The sequence below is a fragment of the Scyliorhinus canicula genome, chromosome 18 (genome assembly GCF_902713615.1).
Source record: "Scyliorhinus canicula chromosome 18, sScyCan1.1, whole genome shotgun sequence".
NCBI classification, from domain to species: domain Eukaryota; kingdom Metazoa; phylum Chordata; class Chondrichthyes; order Carcharhiniformes; family Scyliorhinidae; genus Scyliorhinus; species Scyliorhinus canicula.
Genome location: NC_052163.1, coordinates 98,586,786 through 98,604,182, shown reverse-complemented (window position 1 = coordinate 98,604,182; position 17,397 = coordinate 98,586,786). Strand labels below are relative to the sequence as shown.

General features: G+C 50.0%; 1 protein-coding gene across 1 annotated transcript in view; it reads right to left on the bottom strand.

Moving 5' to 3' along the window:
• The window catches only part of LOC119953247 (cortexin-1-like), a 29,279-nt gene extending 28,832 nt beyond the window's left edge, over positions 1 to 447 (bottom strand). The window contains exon 1 of the mRNA XM_038777295.1: positions 3 to 447. The gene's annotated coding sequence lies outside the window, so the exon portion shown is untranslated. The remainder of the gene's footprint in view (positions 1 to 2) is intronic.
• Between the last annotated feature and the right edge of the window lie 16,950 nt (positions 448 to 17,397).

The window sequence follows — 17,397 nt, the reverse complement described above, 5'->3', positions numbered from 1 at the left end:
ACCTGAATCATCTTTGCACTTCACCAACAAGTTTGATGACAAACTAATTCAGGGATCGCCAGATAGCAACACTGTGGGGCGGGGACCCCGCCTCGCTCAGAATGAGCAGCCACCGCTTCAGCAGCCCCAACTTCACTGTCATCTCCAAACAAGCGGGCAGCTCGCAGCCTCCAGCCCCGATTGAGAGCAGCCTCCTGGTTAGTGACAGCACAACAGCAGAACCAATACCCCACCCCGGGAGTACCCGCCCCGGGAGCTTTGCAGGCAGCTCGAATCCCGGTAGCCCGAAGCTATTCCACCAGTCTGTCCGGCTTGTCTGGTACCAGGAACTGTTGATTTCGGGTCTTCCTGGTCTGTGATTTCCAGCCAGTTGTCTGCGAAGGCAGCAGAGGCAGCAGCAGCGCCCACACCCACAAACACACTCCACAGGTTCTCACCCAGTCTCAGGCTCCGGTTTCTGCGCCAATATCTGTGTATCCGTCTGTGTGTGAGTGCACCACTCTCCCTATAGCAGTCTATGTCTGTGTGTGTGTGTGTGTTCCAGTTTCTGTATCTCAGTCTGTGTGTGTGTTCCAGTCTCTGTATCTCAGTCTGTGTGTGTGTGTGTCTGTTCCAGTCTCCATATCTCAGTCTGTGTGTGTTCCAGTTTCTGTATCTCAGTCTGTGTGTGTGTGTCTGTTCCAGTCTCCATATCTCAGCCTGTGTGTGTTCCAGTTACTGTATCTCAGTCTGTGTGTCTGTTCCAGTCTCCATATCTCAGTCTGTGGTGTTCCAGTTTCTGTATCTCAGTCTGTGTGTCTGTTCCAGTCTCCGTATCTCAGTCTGTGTGTGTTCCAGTTTCTGTATCTCAGTCTGTGTGTGTGTGTCTGTTCCAGTCTCCATATCTCAGTGTGTGTGTGTGTTCCAGTTTCTGTATCTCAGTCTGTGTGTGTCTGTTCTAGTCTCCGTATCTCAGTCTGTGTGTGTGTTCCAGTTTCTGTATCTGTGTGTGTTCCAGTTTCTGTATCACAGTCTGCCTGTGTGTGTTCCAGCTTCTGTGTCTCAGTCTGTGTGTGTGTGTGTTCCAGTTTCTGTATCTCAGTCTGTGTGTGTGTGTCTGTTCCAGTCTCCGTATCTCAGTCTGTGTGTGTTCCAGTCTCTGTATCTCAGTCTGCCTGTGTGTGTGTTCCAGTTTCTGTATCTCAGTCTGTGTGTGTGTGTTCCAGTCCCTGTATATTAGTCTGTCTGTGTGTGCTTTCCAGTTTCTGTATCTCAGTCTCTGTGCGTGTGTGTGTTCCAGTTTCTGTATCTCAGTCTGCCTGTGGGTGTGTTCCAGTTTCTGTATCTCAGTCTGTGTGTGTGTGTGTTCCAGTCCCTGTATATCAGTCTGTGTGTGTGTGTGTTCCAGTTTCTGTATCTCAGTCTGTGTGTGTGTGTGTTCCAGTTTCTGTATCTCAGTCTGTGTGTGTGTGTGTTCCAGTTTCTGTATCTCAGTCTGTGTGTGTGTGTGTTCCAGTTTCTGTATCTCAGTCTGTGTGTGTGTGTGTGTTCCAGTCTCTGTATCTCGGTCTGTGTGTGTGTGTGTTCCAGTCTCTGTATCTCAGTCTCTGTGTGTGTCTGTGTTCCAGTTTCTGTATCTCAGTCTGTGTGTGTGTGTGTTCCAGTCTCTGTATCTCGGTCTATGTGTGTCTGTGTTCCAGTTTCTGTATCTCAGTCTGTGCGTGTGTGTTCCAGTTTCTGTATCTCGGTCTATGTGTGTCTGTGTTCCAGTTTCTGTATCTCAGTCTGTGTGTGTGTGTGTTCCAGTTTCTGTATCTCAGTCTGTGTGTGTGTGTGTGATCCAGTTTCTGTATCTCAGTCTGTGTGTGTGTTCCAGTCTCTGTATCTCAGTCTGTGTGTGTGTCTGTTCCAGTCTCTGTATCTCAGTCTGTGTGTGTGTGTGTGTGTTCCAGTTTCTGTACCTCAGTCTGTGTGTGTGTGTGTTCCAGTTTCTGTACCTCAGTCTGTGTGTGTGTGTGTTCCAGTTTCTGTATCTCAGTCTGTGTGTGTGTGTTCCAGTCTCCATATCTCAGTCTGTGTGTGTGTCTGTGTGTTCCAGTTTCTGTACCTCAGTCTGTGTGTGTGTGTTCCAGTCTCTGTATCTCAGTCTGTGTGTGTGTGTTCCAGTTTCTGTATCTCAGGCTGTGTCTCAGTCTCTGAAGCATTGCCAGTCTCTTGTATTTCAATCTGTAACCCAGTTCCAATTTCAGGGTCTCTGCTCGCAAGCGAGAGATAGTTCTCCTGACCACTGGAGTGGGAGCACTGGCTTTTGCAAGGTGATGCATATGCAAATTCTTTTTTATTTTACAACTGTCCAGATATCCGAAGGGTTCGAACGAAAAACAGGAAAACCCTCACTGCAGGCTACAGTAAACACAAGCCATCTGCACAGATAAAAACATGATGATGGAAATAGTCCGGTTAAGTAGCATTGGTGGAGACAGAAACAGTTTTCTTTTCAAGCATTTTTATTCAACTGATTTTCACCATTTTTGCCATACAAAAAAATCAACCCCAGCAATACAAAAGCAACCCCAACGAAACACAGTAACCCCCCGCCATACTCCCCCCTCAACAATCAACGGTAACCAATTCCCGAAAGTGCATGTTGAACAAACCCCAACAATTGTAGAATTCCCCCTTCGCCCCCCCCCCCCCCCCAGCTCGAACTTCACCTTCTCCAGGGTCAATAACTCCAGCAGGTCCTCGCGCCAAGCCGAGTCACAGGGTGGAGAGACTGAGCACCACCCCAACAGGTCCCGCCTACGAGCGATCAGCGAGGTGAAGCCGAAGACGTCCACCCCCACTCCCGCCTTCAACTCGGGCCGGTCCAACTCCCCGAATATGTCTTCTAGGGGGCTTCACATCCACATGCAAGACCCCCGAGATTGTGCTAAATACATCCTGCCAATACCCTTCCAGCTACGGGCAGGACCAAAACATATGAACATGGTTCACGGGGCCCCTCCCACATCGCTCACAGACATCCTCCCCTTGAACAGCCGGCTCATCCTTGACTTTGTAAGGTGCGCCCTAAGTACGACTTTCAGCTGTATCAGCCCCAAGCTTGCACATGAGGTCAAGGCATTCACCCTCCGCAGCACTTCATACCACAGTCCCTCTCCCAGCGCCCCCCCCCCCCCCCCCAAGCTCCTCCTCAAATTTGCCTTAATCCCCTCCGTGGACACCCTGTCCTCCTCCAGGATCCACCCATACTTCGCCAAACCCCAATCCCCCAACCCACAGACAGCACTGCCTGCAGTAACGAGCACAACACCAGGTTAAAGTCCAACATGTTTGTTTCAAACACTAGCTTTCTGAGCACTGCTCCTTCCTCAGGTGAATGAAGAGGTAAGTTCCAGAAACATATATACAGACAAAGTCAAAATGCAAGACAATGCGTTGAATGCGAGCATTTGCAGGTAATTAAGTCTTTACCTGAGATAGGGATAACCCCAGGTTAAAGAGGTGTGAATTGTCTCAAGCCAAGACAGTTGGTAGGATTTCGCAAGCCCAGGCCAGATGGTGAGGGGTGAATGTAATGCGACATGAATTCCAGGTCCCGGTTGAGGCCGTACTTATGTGTGCGGAACTTGGCTATAAGTTTCTGCTCAGCGATTCTGCGTTGTCGTGCGTCCTGAAGGCTGCCTGGGAGAACGCTTACCCGGAGATCAGAGGCTGAATGCCCTTGACTGCTGAAGTGTTACCCGACTGGAAGGGAACATTCCTGCCTGGCGATTGTCGCGCGATGTCCGTTCATCCATTGTCGCAGCGTCTGCATAGCCTCGCCAATGTATCACGCTTTGGGACATCCTTTCCTGCAGCAGGAATTCACACCTCTTTAACCTGGGGTTATCCCTATCTCTGGATCTGTAAAGACTTAATTAGCCGCAAACGCTCGCATTCAAATATACTCACTATCCCCCTCCACAGTCTCAAGCTCCTTAGCGCAAACGCCAGGGGATCTATAGCCAACTCAGTCAATAGGGGGGAACATGGTGCACCCCTGTCTCTTACCCCAGTGCAGTGCAAAATACCCCAAAATTATGCTGTTAGTGCAAACACTCGCCATCGGTTCCTTAAACAGCAGCCGCACCACGCCACAAACCTCGGCCCAATTCCAAATCTCTCCAATACCGCCATCAAGTAACTCCACTCTACCTGATCAAACATCTTCTCGCGTCCAGTGCCCCCACCACCTCCATCTCCTTTCCCTCCATTCGAGAACGGCCCACCCAGCGATCCAACCTCCGCCATCTTCCTTCCTACCGGACTCACCGGTTCACTCTGATATTTGCTCGCCTCCTTCTTTCCAGTACCTTTCCTCTGGGTCTTCGGCATCTCCCACCTTCCTTATACCCTCTCACACCAGCTCATTCAAAAACTGTCCCTGAAACCGGGCATTAAAGTCCAAATACCAGAGCCTCGAGCAGGAGCCACCTAACATGTGACCTCCACCTACATGCTGCCACCAGAAGTCCAGTTAATTCAGGTCTGTGATCTTTCTGAAAAGTCATCAAACTGAGATGTTAATGCTGTCTCTCTCTACAGATACTGTCAGACATGCTGAGAATTTCCAGCATTATCTGTTTTAGGGCGGCACGGAAGCATAGTGGTTAGCACTGTTGCTTCACAGCGCCAAGGTTCCAGGTTCGATTCCCGGCTTGGGTCACTATCTGTGCGGAGTCCACACATTCTCCCCGTGTCTGCGTGGGTTTCCTCCGGGTGCTCCGGTTTCCTACCATAAGTCCGGAAAGATGTGCTGTTAAGTAATTTGGACATTCTGAATTCTCCCTTTGTGTACCCGAACAGGCCCCGGAATGTGGCGACTAAAGACCTTTCACTTGCCTACTTGTGACAATGGAGATTATTATAAAAATTATTATTTTATTTCAGATTTCCAGCATCTGCAGTATTTTGCTTTTCTATTGCACAAACATTTTGCTCAGTTGGCTGGTCTGCTGGGTGGTAATGCGGAGTGACACCAACAGCATGGGTTAAATTCATGTACCGGATGAAGTTATCCATGAAGGCCACACCTTCTCAACTCTGCCCCTTGCCTGAGGTGTGGTGACCCTCAGGTTAAATCACCACCAGTCAGCTCCCAAAGGGGAGAGCTGCCTATGGCCGTCTGGGGCTGTGGCAATATTTGCATAATTCTGGTACTAACAATGGATTTTAGTGAAGACACTAGTGTGAACCAGGGAAGAATCCAATCTAAGTATGAAGAGTCGGCAGACAGTGACATCAATCAGCTTGAATCCCAGCTGTGACGTCAGTGCTGCTATTTTGTGGATTGTGACAAGTATCCAGTGAGCTAATGTTTAGTTTTGTGAAGATTGTGAGGGTAAGATAACTAAAATGTTGAGCATTAGAGATTGTCAGAACACCTAAAAGAAAAATGCAGATCAAAAGGTTATCGTGTGTGTTTAATAGAGTCACAATGAAAGAGATGGAGCCATAACACAGCACTCTGCCTCTTTCCACTGGTGACAACTGTAGTGACAGTCAGGGTGTATCTATCAGTTAGCACCTTCTACACGTAGCTCAGAGCTAGTCTGGTCTAGTTAGTTATTGTAAGCACACTTAGATTAGTAGAGTGTCAAACCCACAGCGAACTGTGTACACTGCGTAACAAGTTCAATAAAGCGTATTGAACGAACATCAAAGTTTGGAGTATAATTTCAAGTACAACTGCATCCAGTTGCAGTCCGTGTTACCCCAGGGTGATTAACACAACATGGTGCCAGTCGTCCTCTTTCTCTAAGTGGCTTACCTCGAGTGATTCCGTGATGACCAGCAAGTGCCTTCCAGCGGCATGGAGAAGATCCAGGACCCTCCACAGCTACGGATCTCCGGCAATCTCGGCACCAACTGGCGGGTCTTCAAGCAAAGGTTCCTTCTCTAAATTGAGAGCTCAGGCCTTGAGGATGCGTCCGATGCCAGAAAAATCGTGCTGCTCCTATCAACTGCGTGGGACCAGATTTTTAACTCGCTTGATTTTACCAGCGGCCAGGACAAGACCAAATTCAAGACCATTTTAGAGAAGTTCGACAGTCACTATAAAGTTGAAACAAAGGAGAGCTTTGAGCACTATATCTTCCAGTAATGCCTTCAGGATAAGGATGAACCTTTCCAATCCTTTCTAACTCTGCTCCGTATATTAGCGCAGTCCTGCAATTATGGTGACACCTCTGATTCCATCAAAGAACAAAGAAAAGTACAGCACAGGAATAGGCCCTTCGGCCCTCCAAGCCTGTGCCGACCATGCTGCCCAACTAAACTACAATCTTCTACATTCCTTGGTCCGTATCCCTCTATTCCCATCCTATTCATGTATTTGCCAAGATGCCCCTTAAATGTCACTATCGTCCCTGCTTCGGCAGCGAGTTCCAGGCACCCACTACCCTCTGTGTAAAAAACTTGCCTCGCACATCTCCTCTAAACCTTGCCCCTCGCACCTTAAACCTATGCCCCCTAGTAATTGACCCCTCTACCCTGGGGAAAAGCCTCTGATGATCCACTCTGTCTATGCCCCTCATAATTTTGTAGACCTCTATCAAGGCGCCCCTCAACCTCCGTCGTTCCAGTGAGAACAAACCGAGTTTATTCAACCGTTCCTCATAGCTAATGTCCTCCATACCAGGCAACATCCTGGTAAATCTCTTCTGCACCATCTCTAAAGCCTCCACATCCTCTGGTAGTGTGGCGACCAGAATTGAACACTATACTCCAAGTGTGGCCTAACTAAGGTGCTATACAGCTGCAACATGACTTGCCAATTCTTATACTCAATGCCCCGGCCAATGAAGACAAGATTGCCGTATGCCTTCTTGACTACCTTCTCCACCTGTGTTGCCCCTTTCAGTGACCTGTGGACCTGTACACCTAGATCTCTCTGACTTTCAATACTCTTTAGGGTTCTACCATTTACTGTATATTCCCTACCTGCATAAGACCTTCCAAAATGCATTACCTCACATTTGTCCGGATTAAACTCCATCTGCCATCTCTCCGCCCAAGTCTCCAAACGATCTAAATCCTGCTGTATTCTCTGACAGTCCTCATCGCTATCCGCAATTCCACCAACCTTTGTGTCGTCTGCAAACCTACTAATCAGACCAGTTACATTTTTTCATCATCAGGGATCAGATCGTGTTTGGGGTGCACTCCGATTCCTTGCAGGAGCAACTCCTCAAAATTAAGCACATGACCCTGCCAGTCGCAATCGAGACGTGTCTTGTGCATGAGCATGCGAGAAATCGGTATTCCCGTCTCAAATCGGCTGAATACGAAAAACTTGCTTCCCACGAGGCAGAGAGTGTACAGGCCATCGCCCGGATGCAGCGCCTCAGTATCGATGAAAGCAGCCATTTTCGTGCCCTTTTCCCAGGGCTCCACGCATGCGCAACACGAACAGGAGAACAAAGCGGTCTGAAACTAAACTGCGCAGGTGCGAACATCGGCTGACCGCACTGCGCATGTGTGACGACGCACGGAATATAACGACGTCAATGTCATGACGCGCCCGAACTGCGGCACCGCCCACTTGAGGCAGAAGGCAGGCGGTGTTTAAATTGCGGGAAGCTTGGACATTATGCAGCCTTGTGCAGGTCTGCACCACCAGTCATTGGCCAGCGATCCCAATTTCAACACAAGCGTGGTCGATGTGTACAGCAATGTCTACTGGATTTTGATCCTGGTAGCACTACGGATCCAGACACTACTGCCTGGAGTCCCCCTATCGTGGGGGCATAATCACTACGTGTGAGTATGCCTCCTCAAATTCAGCAAGACGCCTATCTATGTGGATTCCGCGGGCTAATAGCTTGCTGTCATACACTAAATCAATGCAGCATCCAGTTTAACCTGGACACTGGTGCTTCAGCCAATCACATCTCTCAAGCTGATCTTGACCACATAAAAAAGCAACCCCAAATTCTTCCGCCAGCCTGCCAGCTCCTCGATTATAATGGCAATGCCATAACTGCACTAGGATCTTGTCACCTATCCGTCTCCAACAAGACCATCAATGTCACACTGCGATTCAAAATCGTCAGGCCTGATAAGGCATCCCTGCTCGGTACCCATGCATGCAAGCTACTCAACCTCGTACAGCGAGTCCGTGCCATGTCTTCTTCCAATGTGCATCTTCAGGCTGACATTGATGACATCCTGGCTCAATATCTGGATGTGTTTGATGGAATGGGCACTCTGCCACACTGCTACAAGATCCTACTCAGGCCTGATGCCACGCCTGAAATCCATGCACCACGCCGGGTGCCGGCTCCTCTGAAGGAACGTTTAAAGGCTCAGCTACAGGAACTCCAAAACCAGGGCATCATCTCCAAAGTAACGGAACCGACTGACTGGGTCAGCCCAATGGTCTGTGTGAAGAAGCCCTCAGTAGAGTTGCGGATATGCATAGATCCCAAAGATCTTAACCGGAACATAATGCGGGAACACTACCCAATCCCGAAGCGGGAGGAACTGACCAGCGAGATGGCACACGCCAAATTCTTCACTAAACTAGATGCATCGCGTGGTTTCTGGCAGATACAACTGGACGAGTCCAGCAGGAAGCTCTGCACGTTCAACACACCATTTGGCAGGTACATTTGGCAGGTTTGGCATAACCGTATGCCATTCGGCATTGTCTCAGCCTCTGAAATCTTCCACAGGATCATGGAGAAGATGATTGAGGGTGTGCGTGTCTACGTAGACGATGTAATCATATGGTCCACAACCCCCGAGGAACACATATCTCGTCTCAAACAAGTCTTTCGATTGTCCATGCGAACGGCCTCAAGCTGAACAAGGCCAAGTGCTCCTTTGGCATGCCATCCATCAAGCTCTTGGACAATCAGATATTCCAGCAATTCGGACAAGGTCAAGGCCATTAACACCATGAAGACCCCGGAAGACAAAAAAGGCGGTACTGCGCTTCCTCGGAATGGTGAACGTCTTGGGAAAATTCATTCCCAGTATGGCCTCATACACCATGGCTCTCAGGCATCTGGTGAAGACGTCCACTGCATTCCAGTGGCTACCCACACACCAAGCAGAGTGGCTCGAGCTCAAAGCAAAGCTCACCACTGCTCCACGACTAGCGTTTTTGACCTTGAAAGGGGAACAAAAATCTCCACGGACACAAGCCAGGACGGCACAGGTGCGGTGCTCCTCCAAAGGGATGACTCCTCATCCTGGGCTCCAGTTGCTTATGCGACATGGGCCATGACTCCTACTGAACAGAGGTACACCCAGATAGAAAAAGAGTGCCTGGGCCTCCTAACCGGCATTGTAAAGTTCCATGACTACGTCTACGGTCTACCAATGTTCACAGTGGAGACTGACCACAGACCCTTGGTCCATATCATTCATAAGGACTTGAATGACATGACGCCCAGGCTTCAGCACATTCTCCTTCAACTCCGAAGGTACGATTTTGAGTTATTATACACACCAGGCAAGGAGCTGATAATTGCGGATGCCCTGTCTCGCTCCATCACCTCGCTCTGTGAACAGGTTGACTTCATCAGCCAGATTGAGGCACAGGTGCAGCTGTGTGCCAGCAACCTCCTGGCCTCAGATGAAAGAGTGATCAGAATTTGTGAAGAGACTGCCAAAGACCCTCTTAAGCAGCGTGTAATGCACCACCTTGCAAATGGCTGGCAAAAGGGCAATGCCCTCAGTTCTTTAATGTGAAGGACGACCTGACAGTCATCGAAGGGATCCTCCTCAAGCTAGATCGTATCGTTATTCATCACAGTCTGCAGAGCTCAGTGCTCAAACAAATCCACGATGGACACCTTGGTGCCGAAACGTGTAGGCGCTAGGCCTGACAGGCTGTCTATTGGCCTGGAATCAGCCAGGTCTTATCCAACATGGTCCTCAATTGTGCGACCTGCCAGCATTTCCAGCCTGCTCAAACAAAAGACACACTCCAGCAACACGGGATCGTGACTTCTCCGCGGTCCAAGGTGGGAATCGACCTTTTTCACGCCAATGGGCGTGACTATGTGCTCATCATAGATTACTTCACAAATTACCCGGAAGTTGTGAAGCTGTCAGACCTCACATCAAGGACCGTCATCAAGGCCTGCAAGGAGACATTTGTCAGGCTTGGTATTCCACTCAATGTCATGAGTGACAATGGTCCCTGCTTTCACAGCCAAGAGGTCCAATTTCGCCAAGTCATACCAATTCAACCACATTACCTCAAACCCACACTACCCGCAGTCCAACGGGAAGGTTTAGAAAGGGGTCCATATAGTGAAGCAACTACTCTGCAAGGCTGTGGCCTCTGCTTCTGACTTCAACCTTGCGCTGTTGCCGTACAGGGCAACCCCTCTGTCCACCGGTATGTCCTCGGCTCAACTCCTCATGAATAGAGACCTGCGAACAACTGTTCCAGCCGTACACTTACCAGACCTGGATCACCTCCCAGTGCTGCAAAAGGTGCAGCAACTCAGGAACCGGCAAAAACTGAAGTACGATGCTCATGCTGCCGATTTACCTGTGCTATCTCTGGAGGATGCTGTTCGGATCAAGCTACCTGATGGAGGTTGGTCAGCTCCAGCTGTTGTTCGACAGGCTGCTCCCAGATTGTTTGTAGGTTGAATGGCTGATGGCTCCATTGTCAGGCGCAACAGAAGAGCACTCCGCAAATTTGCCGGCCCACCACCAGATCCTAATTTTCCAGGGCGGGATTTTCCAGGAATCGACAGAGCGGGCAGAAACGACGCAGTGGAGTGACAGGAACCACTCCGGCATTGGGCCGCCCCAAAAGGGCGGAATGCTCCACACCTTCAAGGGCTAGGCCGGCACCGGAGTAGTTTGCGCATGCCGGCCGACGTGGAAGACCTTTGATGCCGTGTCAGCCGGGGCCGAAGGGACTCCGCCGAACGGTGCAGGTCCGTGCATGCGCGGGAGCTTCAGTGGCTGCTGATGTCATCCCCGCACATGCGCAGGGGGGGGGACTGCACCTTCACGCCAGCCATCGCGGAGGCTTACACGGCCGGTGCGGAGGAATAGAGTGCCCCCACGGCACAGGCCCGCCCGCGGATCACTGGGTCCCGATCACGGGCCAGGCCACCGTGGGGGCACCCCCCGAGGCCAAATCGCACCACACACCCCCGAGGACCCCGGAGCCCGCCCGCGCCACCAGGTCCCGCCGGTAAGGGACCTACTCCAATTTACGCCGGCGGGACCTGCATAGAACGGGCGAGACTTCGGCCCATCGCGGGCTGAAGAATCACCAGGGGGGAGCCCGCTGACCGGCATGGCATGATTTCCGCCCCCGCCAAACCCCGGCGATTCTCCGACCCGGCAGGGAGTCTGAGAATCCCGCCCCATATGTTGTTATGCCTCCTCCAGGCACTTTGCAACACGAGGCCACCAATCTGGCAGCAATCCCGCCTGTCAAGGCACCATCGTCCCCACCTCCACCCCTCAGGCGGTCGACAAGGATCCAACGCAAGTCCCAAAGATTGGATTTATAGACATTTATCTTGTAAATTTTGTTCTTTATCTACACGCTAGGCACCTGCTATGTATATATTCATCCACTCGCCATTTAATGTAAATAGTTCCACATGTAAATGCAGTCGAAATATGCTCCAAGCAACCAACATTTTATTTTAGAAAGGGGAGATATCATGATATGCACTCATGCACATAATGAGATACAGGCAGGCAATGACAGACACCCAGGACAGCCAATCAACACACAGGACAGAACACAACCAATCACCAGGCAGAACACTAGAAGGTGGTTTCCCACTATAAAACACACGAGGCATCAGCACTCTGCCTCTTTCCACTGGTGACAACTGTAGTGACAGTCAGGGTGTATATATCAGTTAGCATCTTCTACACGTGGCTCAGAGCTAGTCTGGTCTAGTTAGTTATTGTAAACTCACTTAGATTAGTAGAGTGTCAAACCCACAGCGAACTGTGTACACTGCGTAACAAGTTCAATAAAGCGTATTGAACGAACATCAAAGTTTGGAGTCTACTTTAAAGTACAACTGCATCCAGTTGCAGTCCGTGTTACCCCAGGGTGATTAACACGACGCCCTCCTTACCTGGGAACCTTCGGCCATTGTCTTGGTCGCATCTGCCATTTAATATGATGTGCTCAGTCACAATTTGTCTTTCAATTCATATTCACCTCACGTGAACTCTGAATGAAAGACTATGTGGTAGATATTTGAAATTGTTTTATTTTTCTGACTTTGTTTAGTAAAGTTTTTGTTGGTTTAAAACAATGGAATCTTGTGGCTTTATTCTCCTGCAGCTCCAGCATCAACCTCAGAGCAGGGCAAGGGCGATGTTGTCAGTGATTGTAAAGGTGTCTGGGATCATGACCTTTTATGGACCTGGCTCCTTCCAGACTGGAGCAGGCCCGTTTGCCATCCACTATAGTATAAGGACCCCCCCCCCCCCCCCCCCCCCCCCCCCCCCGCCTTGTATAAGTGAGGTCACTGAAGTTCTGTTTCCAAAGTGAGTTGAATTCATTTCATGCTCCTCTGCGAGCAGGAAGGGTGGAGTGGCTGTGCAGATTCGCCATAGCACAGGGTGATGTGGGCTGCATGCAGATTGCTTTGTGACCACCACTTGTTAACTCTGAGACATACCACAACCAAAAGGGATTCCACCCTCTCAACACCCAGCTGGCAGTTTATCAACAGGTCAAAATCCACTATCCTGGCTGCATTTAGGATGCCTTCATTCTGCAGCAGTCAACATATCTTCCCTGCATTTGAATATCTATGATAAACCAGAGGCTAGAGGATGGCTTTGGGCCTTCAAGTCTCACATCTTGCCAGCACCTCTTCATTGGTAATGTGATCTGTCCAAGGTACCGTCGTTATTCGCCTTACAAACCACAACTCTGCAGCCTCAGTTCTCCCCTACGTTGCTTCATTCATCGGCCAACGCTCGCTTCCATATCTCAAAATTGATGCGATGAAGCTTCCTGGATTGCCAGCTTTATTTTCACACAGCTAGTTCCAAGTTGATCATAATCATTTTTACCTTTTGCAATGCTGTAAAATTGCTCGGGCACAAAGCAAAAATAAAAGGCACCACAAAATAAACATTCCAAACCAATTTCTTTTGTTATTCTTTCACAGTTGCCCATCCCTAATTTCCCTTGAGAAGGTGGTGGTGAGCTGCCTTCTTGGATCACTGCAGTCCACGGTGTAGGTACACCCACAGTGCTGTTAGGGAGGGAGTTCCAGGATTTTGGCCCAGCATCAGTGAAGGAACGGCGATATATTTTCCACGTTAGGATGGTTTGTGGCTTGGAGGGGAACTTGCAGCTGGCAGTGTTCCCATGCGTCTTCTGCCCTTGTCCTTCTCGGCAATAGAGGCTGTGGGTTAGCAAGGTGCTGTTGAAACAGCCTTAGTGAGTTGCTGCAGTGCATCGTGTATATGGTACACACTGCACCCACTGTGCGTTGGTAATGGAGGGGGTGAATGTTTATTATGAATATTGCCTACAAAGATCAACTAATCACCCTTGTGCATTTCCTTAGTGCCTGTATTTCATACGCCTTTGTCTGACCTGGTGCTTCGACTGAGTGCTACCCCAGTGGTTGCAGCATGGCTGGTGGAAGGCTGTTGACATCCATTGGGTTAGTTGCAGATAGCCTTGGAGGATTGGTTGGGGCACAGATTACTGGGCTCCTGTGACATGCAAGCCCCTTTCAACTCTGGAGCATAGCCACCCTTTGATTTTTCATGGTGGGGGTGGTTCGCCTGCAGATAGCACAGCAGACTGCTGCAGAATAGAGGCATCATGGCTGCTGCCTGGATATTGGGTTTTGACCTGTTAACGTGTTGCCAGTGGTCACATGTCACCCGGATGTCCAGTGAATCACAGCCATGATGGCAGTGATCTGGGCTGGCAAGGCAGATTTAGTGCATCCCCTACAGCATTGTGAAGTTGGGTAGTTTCTGCTTGTGCCCCAACGAGAGCTGAGACATCAGCCAACAGATGCTGCATCATGTTTGCGTCCACAAGTGTGATAAATGAGTTGACCAACTCTTCCACACTGAACAGGATGGGTTCCCAATTCTAAGCCAAACCTCATGCAATGTCGGTGCTGAACTCTTCAATGATCCTTGGCATTGACCTCTGGCTATCTTACAGTCTTCCCTGTGTACTAAGCATTCCATCAGTCTTATTTTACAGGCCAGCCATCAAAGAGGTCATTGGGGTCCTCTTCAGCAGAACCTCGTCCTCCAATGATCTGGAAACTATACTCCCTTGTTTCTGCCCTGGCTGCAGTTCACTCATCCCCAGTGTCTCATCACAAGCAGATCCTGCCTCCATCCTCTAAATCACAAACATTGTCAGCAATTGGCTGCCAGTATGAGAGTGAGAGTATTTCTTCTTGATCAGTCCACCCTGCTCTTCCATCTTTTCCTCTTCCACACTGTGTGGCCAGGTTGCAGTTATTGGGTAGCTGGAAGGAGAAAGGCAGAAGGATAGGATTGTGCTGAGGGAGGTGTAAGGGAAACAAAGGATGCAAGCTTGCACCATCTGCAGTTTGTACATCAGAAGAGGCTGTGGGATGAGGGGGAAAGGGAATTGAGAAAAAGGACTAGGTATCAGAATACTGTCAATGCTTTCAGCTCTATAACTGACCACAGCCTATGCCATTGCCGCTCCAATGATGGTGACCGCCGTCTACTCCATGAGTATGAGGACATGCAGCCGAGCCTATCCCCACCAGTACCACATGCTCCCTTTTGTCCTGTACTACCTTGTCGTGCAAGAGAAAAGAAGATGTATCAGTGAATGTGTTGCAATTTGTGTGGGTGATGTGTTTGTCATGTTGAGTAGCTGGCAGGGTGCCCAAGCTGGGAGATGATGGTGTGAGGTTTGCAGCAGTGTTAAATATGTGAGGGGGTGGTAAAGCTATGAGTGTTTGCTATTAACTGTGATTGAAAGAGATTTTTGGTAGGTGAGTGTTGAAGGTATGCACTGAGCATTGTGTTAAGTGCAGTTAGTTGGAGCGTCAAAGATGCATTCATTGACCTTGACCACTCATGTGAGGTCATTGAATTTTTTGCAACACTTCATCCAGAGTTAAGCTCATGGACCATCATGGTTGTCTAGTCCCACTTCCTTTGCAAAGTTTGTCTGGAGGCTCTCCTGACCCTTGTGGATACATCACATCTCTCCTCCTCTCTGCCTCCTCCACCAACACCTCCAGTACAGTCAGAACATTTTGGAGCTTACCCCCTACCATATTATGCGTGTAACGTGTTCCCAGGTAGTCAGGTTGTCAAATTTATTTTTTTTAAATGTTCTTTATTCCTAACATTCAAAAGTACAAAAACACAAATCAGTAACATTGTCAACACCCCCACAGTTCACCTTTTGTGCAATTTTCACCTTCCTTCCTCTACCCCCCTCCCCCGCAACAAACAATTCCTCAAACATTGTCATGAGCAGTCCCCACTGTGTCTCAAAGTCGTCCACTGATCCCCTCAACTCAAGCTTGGCCTTTTCCGGCCAAAGGAAGTCATACAAGTCCCCCAGCCAAGCCACCACCCCCGGTGGTGCCAGTGGTGTTGCCGATTGCCAATTCAACAATATCTTTCATCGGGCAATTAGAGAGGCGAAGGCCACGGCATCGGCCCTCCTCCCCACTATCTGCTCCGGCATTTCCAATACCCCAAAGATCGCCACCATTGGGTCCGGCCTGACCTCTACCCCACAATTTTTGTTTTTTAAATTGTTTTTATTGGATTTTTGGATACCCCAACAATTTTCGATGTTGTCCCGAAAACTGCCACGCAGTATCTCTCCACCTTCTCACAGCCCCAGAACATGTGCACGTGTCTCTCTGGCCCTCGCCCACAATTCTCACACTTGTCTGCCACCCCCTGGAAGAACCCACTCATCCTCGCCCGGATCATATGCACCCTGTGCACCACCTTGAATTGAATTAAGTTCATCCTCGCGCAAGAGGAGGTCGAATTTACCCTACGCACCGCCTCACTCCACACTCCCCATCCTATCTACTCCCAGCCCCTCCGCCCATTTATTCTTGATCGTCACCACCTGCGCTCCCCCAGCCAACCATACAGATCACCAATCTTGCCCTCCCCCTCCACCCCCGGGAGCAGCAGCCTCTCCAGCAGGGTGTACTCCAACAACTTGGGAAACCCTCTCCATTCCTCCTGCGCGAAGTCCCTCACTTGCAAATACCTGAATTCAGTTCCCTTCGGCAGCTCCCACCCTTTCCCGCAGCTCTTCCAGACCTGCAAACCTCTCCTCCAGATACAGATCCTTCACCCTCACCAACCCCACCTCCCTCCACTTCCTATACATGCCATCTGCCTCCCACGGCTTAAACCTATGGTTTCCACACAGCGGTGTCAGCACCGACATCCCCTCCATCCTAGTGTCTCCTCAACTGGTTCCACACCCTGATCTTGGACTGTAACTCCAAGTCATCATGTACCTCCCCGGCACTAGTGGAAGCGATGCCGTCACCGTGGCCCTCAGGCTGGACCCTCTACAAGACACCTCCTCCATCTTAACCCACTCTAACCCCCTCCCTCCCATTACTCTCTCACCTTCTCCATGTTTGCCGCCCAGTAGTAATACAGCAGGTTTGGCAGTGCCAGCCCCCGTTTCCACCTCTGCCTCATGGCCCTCTTTACCCCAGGCACCTTCCCCGCCCATATAAACTCCGAGATTGCTGCGTCCAATTTCCGGGAAAAAGCCTTAGGGATCAAGGTTGGAGCGTCTGGAATACAAACAGGAACCTCGGCAGCACGTTCATCTTAACCACCTGGACCCTCCCCGCCAGTGTCAGGTGCAGCGTATCCCACCTCCTAAATTCCCCCTAACCTCCTCCACCAACATTGTCAGATTCCACTTGTGCATTGTCGCCCACTTCTCCGTCACCTGGACCCCAGATACCGGTACCTGTCCCTGGCTACCCTAAATGGCAACACTCCCAGATTGGCTTCCTGACCCGCCACATTCACCGGAAACACCTCACTCTTTCTGACATTCAACTTATACCCGAGAAGGCCCCAAACCTCTCTGGTATGTCCATAATTCTCCCCATACTCTCCAGCAGGTCCGACCCGAACAGCAACAGGTTGTCTGCGCAGAGCGACACCGATGTTCCCTAATGCCCCTCACAATCCCATGCCACTCTACTGACCCCCAAGGGCCATCGCCCAGGACTCTATCGTCAGTGCAAACAACAGCGGCGGCAGCGGACATCCCTGAACATTCCCCTGTGCAACCCAAAACTCAGTGAACTCATCTCATTTGTCGATACCACATTTGTCGGTACACTCGGCACTGGGCCCACATACAGCAGACACACCCATGCCACAAAC